The following is a 6,000-nucleotide window of genomic DNA, read 5'->3' as shown; positions in this document are numbered from 1 at the left end:
AAGCGGAGCCAAGCAGCTAGGGGAGCTGAGATGCCTGGCACCCACAGTATACAAAGGAGTGCAGTCGCCCACGGTAACTGGTCTCGGAGGTGGACTGTCTTGTGCCCGGTGGTGAACTGGAGGTAGACTGTCCTGTGTCCGAAAGAGGACTGCGTGTTTAGTGATTGTAAACTGGAGGATATGGTTCTCAGCTGCGATCCAGAGGATATTGTGTACAGTGTAATGCTATGAGTAAAGAGACATTAACATGGTGGTGCAGTCGCCCACGGCAACCGGTCAGAGGTGGACTGTACTGACTGTAATCCAGAGAATATGGTTCCTGGCTGTGATCCGGAGGATATCGTGTGCTGTGTTTTTTTAGTTGAACATTAAAGAGACATTTTGCATTGAACTTTGCTGGCTCACTGCCTCATCACTGCATAAGTGTGCTACCGCTGCACTACATATGGTGGAACGAATGTGGGTACTGTGAACTGAGGCATACCCCAAAGCATGCTGCATGTCGAAGAGCAAGTCTGTTGGAGAAATGAGGAGTTTTTGAGACAGGTGGTCCTCATGCAGCAGGAGCAAGTGTTGCAGTTCCAGCAGCAGCACCAAGAGGCACTGCAGTTGCAGTGGAAGCTACCAGAGCATCAGCGGTGTAAAGAGGAGACCCCTAAGGTGAGGGGCGATCAGCATTGTCAAGAAGAGACCCCCTATGGTAAGGGATGATCAGAGAGTGTACCAGTGGTCCTTTGCAGAGACTCATCCCTCCAGGTCTCAGGCGTATGTTTTATTGCAGTTGGTGGAGCAATAGCTCCAGCCTGAGACTTTGAACCCTGCCCAGATGGTAGAGGGAGTGGTATTCAACTGGCTGGTGAGGTCTCTGCCAGCCGCCCTGCAGCATTGGGTGGGGCAAGGGGACCTGGGCACTCTAGGCCAGCTGATAAATTGGATTGAGCAGTATGCAGCCACTCAGGACTTTGTACAGGAGCATGACAAAAGTTCTGCTTCCCCTAAAGTGGCTACAAGGTATAGTCATGCCGCAGCAAGTGTTGGTGGTGTCAAGGGCCCGGACATGTGGCTACCAACTGTCCCCTGATGTCTGAACCCATGGACTGCAGGTATACCTGCCATGTGTCTATGTATGCCCAGCCAGTCTGTTCCGCCGACAACAAGCCCCAACTGTGCCAGGTACTAGTGAATTGGTACAAAGCAGAGGCTTTACTGGATACGGGGAGCAGTGTGACTTTGGTCCATGGGTCCCTTGTTGCTAGGGACAACCCCAAAGGATGGAAAGTGGAGGTGGTGGGTATCCATGGGGAAATCCGAGAGTACCCAACCTTGGAGGTTAATTTTTTTACATCATGTGGGGACAATAAACATGTGGTGAGAGTGGTGAAGACCCTTCTATATGGGACTGTGTTGGGAAGAGACTTGCCCATGTTCTGGTCCTTGTGGGAGACCAGGGTCAACCCTCTCAATGTAAATGCTCTGGGCATAGAACCTGAAGATCCCAAGTCAGTGATACCTGCCATAGGTGTCGCCAACCTAGGGACAGAGTGTAACCCCGATAGGCTCCCCCTAGAGGTATTGGCAGGAGAGGCTGAGGATGTTGTACCGAGCACAAAACACGAAGATCCTGAATCAGGGATACTTGCCATAGGGGTCACCAACCTAGGGACAGAGTGTAACCCAAATAGGTTCCCCAAGTTGTTGTGGCAAGAGATATCAAGGAGACCCCACTGAAACCTGTGCTGGAAATGTCCCCTGGTAAGTTCAGGACAGCTCAGTTCCAGGGTCCCACGCAGAGACGAAGGAATGTACGCACGAGGAACCCTCTGGCACCGGCCAAGGATGTGGCCAGGGGTCAGGTTAAAATGGATAGAGCTCTCGCTAGACAGCAGCATCGTGAGGCTCGGATTCAGGTGCAGCATGGTAAGATGCACACCTGGAGTTGCCAAGGTGGACCGCGACATTTCAGCGTGACCTAGTCACTGAGGCACGGGTATGGGTACAGAGGAAATGGTACCAAGGGCCTGAAGGCAGGTACTTAGGACATGGGACGAGTGTTATGATCCTAGTGGCTTAGGATCACAAATCTAACCAGCTAAGAGAAAATAATAGGACGAGCTCTGGGGATGTGGTAACTGGACTAACCGCAAACCTGATCCTAACCGCACACACTATAGGCAGCCGTGGAACGTTTCCTGAAATCCTAGACATCTCTTCACGGCCTGAGAAACTGACTACCCCTAAAGAGAAAGTAAAGACCTCACTTGCCTCAGAGAAATCCCCCAGAGATATAGAAGCCCCCCACAAATAATAACGGTGAGTTAAGAGGAAAAGACAAACACAGAGATGAAACAGGTTAAGCAAATGAGGCCCGCTAACGCTAGATAGCAGAAAATAGCAAGGGATCTGTGCGGTCAGTAAAAAACCCTATGCAAAAATATCCACACAGAGAATGCGAGAACCCCCACACCAACTAACGATGTGGGGGGAGCAACTCAGCACCCCAGAGCACCAGCAAGCAGGGAAATCACATATTAGCAAGCTGGACAAAAACTCATCATATACTAGGAAACATCTTGAACACAGATGAGCAAAAATAAGCAAACAGAACTTAGCTTCTCTTGGAGAGACTGATAACGGATGTAGACAGGAGCAATCAGAATAGCACTGAATACAACGGCAACAGGCAAGGAATGACGGACCAGGTGGATTAAATAGGAAACCTAACTAGCAGATGACGAGACAGCTGATCCTGCCAGAAACCTGCAAAATAACAAAAAGAGCCACCAGGAGGAGCCCAAAGAGAGAACTCACACAGTACCACTCATGACCACAGGAGGGAGCCCGGAAACAGAGTTCACAACAGTACCCCCCCCCCTTGAGGAGGGGTCACCGAACCCTCACCAGAACCCCCAGGGCGATCAGGGTGAGCCACATGGAAGGCACGAACCAAATCGGCCGCATGAACATCAGAGGCGACAACCCAGGAATTATCCTCCTGACCATAGCCCTTCCACTTAACCAAATACTGAAGCCTCCGTCTTGAAATACGAGAATCCAAGATCTTCTCCACCACGTATTCCAATTCTCCCTCAACCAGCACCGGAGCAGGAGGCTCAACAGAAGGAACCACAGGCACCACATACCTCCGCAACAAAGACCTATGGAACACATTATGGATGGTAAACGATGCCGGGAGGTCCAAGCGAAATGACACAGGGTTGAGGATTTCCAAAATTTTATAAGGACCAATAAAACGAGGTTTAAACTTAGGAGAAGAAACCTTCATAGGAACATAACAAGAAGACAACCACACCAAATCCCCCACACGAAGTCGGGGACCCACACAGCGACGACGGTTAGCAAAGCGCTGAGCCTTCTCTTGTGACATCAAATTGTCCACCACATGGTTCCAAATCTGCTGCAACCTATCCACCACAGAATCCACCCCAGGACAGTCCAAAGACTCAACCTGACCCGAGGAAAAACGAGGATGAAAACCAGAATTACAAAAAAAAGGCGAAACCAAAGTAGCCGAACTAGCCCGATTATTAAGGGCAAACTCGGCCAATGGCAAAAAAGTCACCCAATCATCCTGGTCAGCAGAAACAAAACATCTCAAATAAGTTTCCAAGGTCTGGTTAGTTCGCTCGGTTTGGCCATTCGTCTGAGGATGGAAGGCCGACGAAAAAGACAAATCAATGCCCATCTTAGCACAAAAGGACCGCCAAAATCTGGACACAAACTGGGATCCTTTGTCAGACACAATGTTTTCAGGGATGCCGTGCAGATGAACCACATTCTGAAAAAATAACGGAACCAAATCGGAGGAAGAAGGCAACTTAGGCAAGGGCACCAAATGGACCATTTTAGAAAAACGATCACAAACCACCCAGATGACAGACATTCTCTGAGAGACCGGAAGATCCGAAATAAAATCCATGGAAATATGCGTCCAAGGCCTCTTAGGAACCGGCAAAGGCAAAAGCAAACCACTGGCACGAGAACAGCAAGGCTTAGCCCGAGCACAAATCCCACAGGACTGCACAAAGGAACGCACATCCCGCGACAAGGAAGGCCACCAGAAGGATCTAGCCACCAAATCTCTGGTACCAAAAATCCCAGGATGACCCGCCAACACTGAAGAATGGACCTCGGAAATAACTCTGCTGGTCCATCTATCTGGGACAAACAGTCTCTCTGATGGACAACGGTCAGGTCTATCCGCCTGAAATTCCTGTAACACCCGTCGCAAATCTGGGGAAATGGCAGACAAAATTACCCCCTCTTTGAGGATACCAACCGGCTCAGAAACTCCAGGGGAGTCAGGCACAAAACTCCTAGAAAGAGCATCAGCCTTCACGTTCTTCGAACCAGGAAGGTACGAGACCACGAAATCGAAACGTGAGAAAAACAACGACCAACGAGCCTGTCTAGGATTCAACCGCTTGGCCGACTCAAGATAAATAAAATTTTTATGATCAGTCAAGACCACCACACGATGCTTAGCTCCCTCTAGCCAGTGTCGCCACTCCTCAAATGCCCAGTTCATTGCCAACAACTCCCGATTACCAACATCATAATTTCGTTCAGCCGGCGAAAATTTTCTTGAAAAGAAGGCACATGGCTTCATCACAGAGCAATCAGAGCTTCTCTGTGACAAAACAGCCCCTGCTCCAATTTCAGAAGCATCAACCTCGACCTGGAAGGGAAGAGAGACATCTGGCTGACATAAAACTGGAGCCGAAGAAAACCGGCGCTTCAGCTCCTGAAAGGCCTCAACGGCCGCAGGAGACCAGTTAGTCACATCAGAACCCTTCTTGGTCAAATCCGTCAAAGGTTTAACCACACCAGAAAAATTAGCAATGAAGCGACGGTAAAAATTAGCAAAACCCAAGAACTTCTGAAGACTCTTAACCGATGTAGGTTGAGTCCAATCATGAATAGCCTGGACCTTGACTGGGTCCATCTCAATAGAAGGAGAAACAATAAAGCCCAAAAAGGAAACTTTCTGGACTCCGAAGAGACATTTGGAACCCTTCACAAACAAGGCATTGGCACGCAGGACCTGAAATACCATCCTGACCTGCTTCACATGGGATTCCCAATCATCTGAAAAGACCAAAATATCATCCAGATACACAATCATAAATTTATCCAGATATTCTCGGAAGATATCGTGCATGAAGGACTGAAACACAGAAGGGGCATTAGAAAGTCCAAAAGGCATCACCAAGTACTCAAAATGGCCTTCGGGCGTATTAAATGCTGTTTTCCATTCATCGCCCTGTTTTATACGCACAAGATTATACGCACCGCGAAGATCTATCTTGGTGAACCAACTAGACCCCCTAATCCAAGCAAACAGATCAGACAACAATGGCAAGGGATACTGGAATTTGACCGTGATTTTATTTAGAAGGCGATAATCTATACAGGGTCTCAAAGAACCATCCTTCTTGGCCACAAAAAAAAATCCCGCACCAAGAGGGGACGAGGAGGGGCGAATATGTCCCTTCTCCAAAGACTCCTTTACATAGCTCTGCATAGCGGCATGCTCTGGTACAGACAAATTAAACAGTCGTCCCTTAGGGAACTTACTACCAGGAATCAAATTTATAGCACAATCACAATCCCTATGAGGAGGTAGGGCACTGGATTTGGGCTCATCAAATACATCCTGGTAGTCCGAAAAAAACTCAGGGACTTCAGAAGGAGTAGAGGAAGCAATTGATACCAAGGGAGCATCGCCATGAATTCCCTGGCAACCCCAACTCAACACAGACATAGCTTTCCAATCCAGGACTGGATTATGAGCCTGCAACCATGGCAGACCCAACACGACAACGTCATGCAAATTATATAACACAAGAAAGCGAATCACCTCCTGATGTGCAGGAGTCATACACATGGTCACTTGAGTCCAGTATTGAGGTTTATTCTTGGCCAATGGTGTAGCATCAATTCCCTTCAATGGAATAGGGAACTGTAATGGCTCAAGGATAA

Source organism: Ranitomeya variabilis, chromosome 1 (genome assembly GCF_051348905.1).
Source record: "Ranitomeya variabilis isolate aRanVar5 chromosome 1, aRanVar5.hap1, whole genome shotgun sequence".
Taxonomy (NCBI): domain Eukaryota; kingdom Metazoa; phylum Chordata; class Amphibia; order Anura; family Dendrobatidae; genus Ranitomeya; species Ranitomeya variabilis.
Note: the sequence above shows the minus strand (reverse complement) of the source record.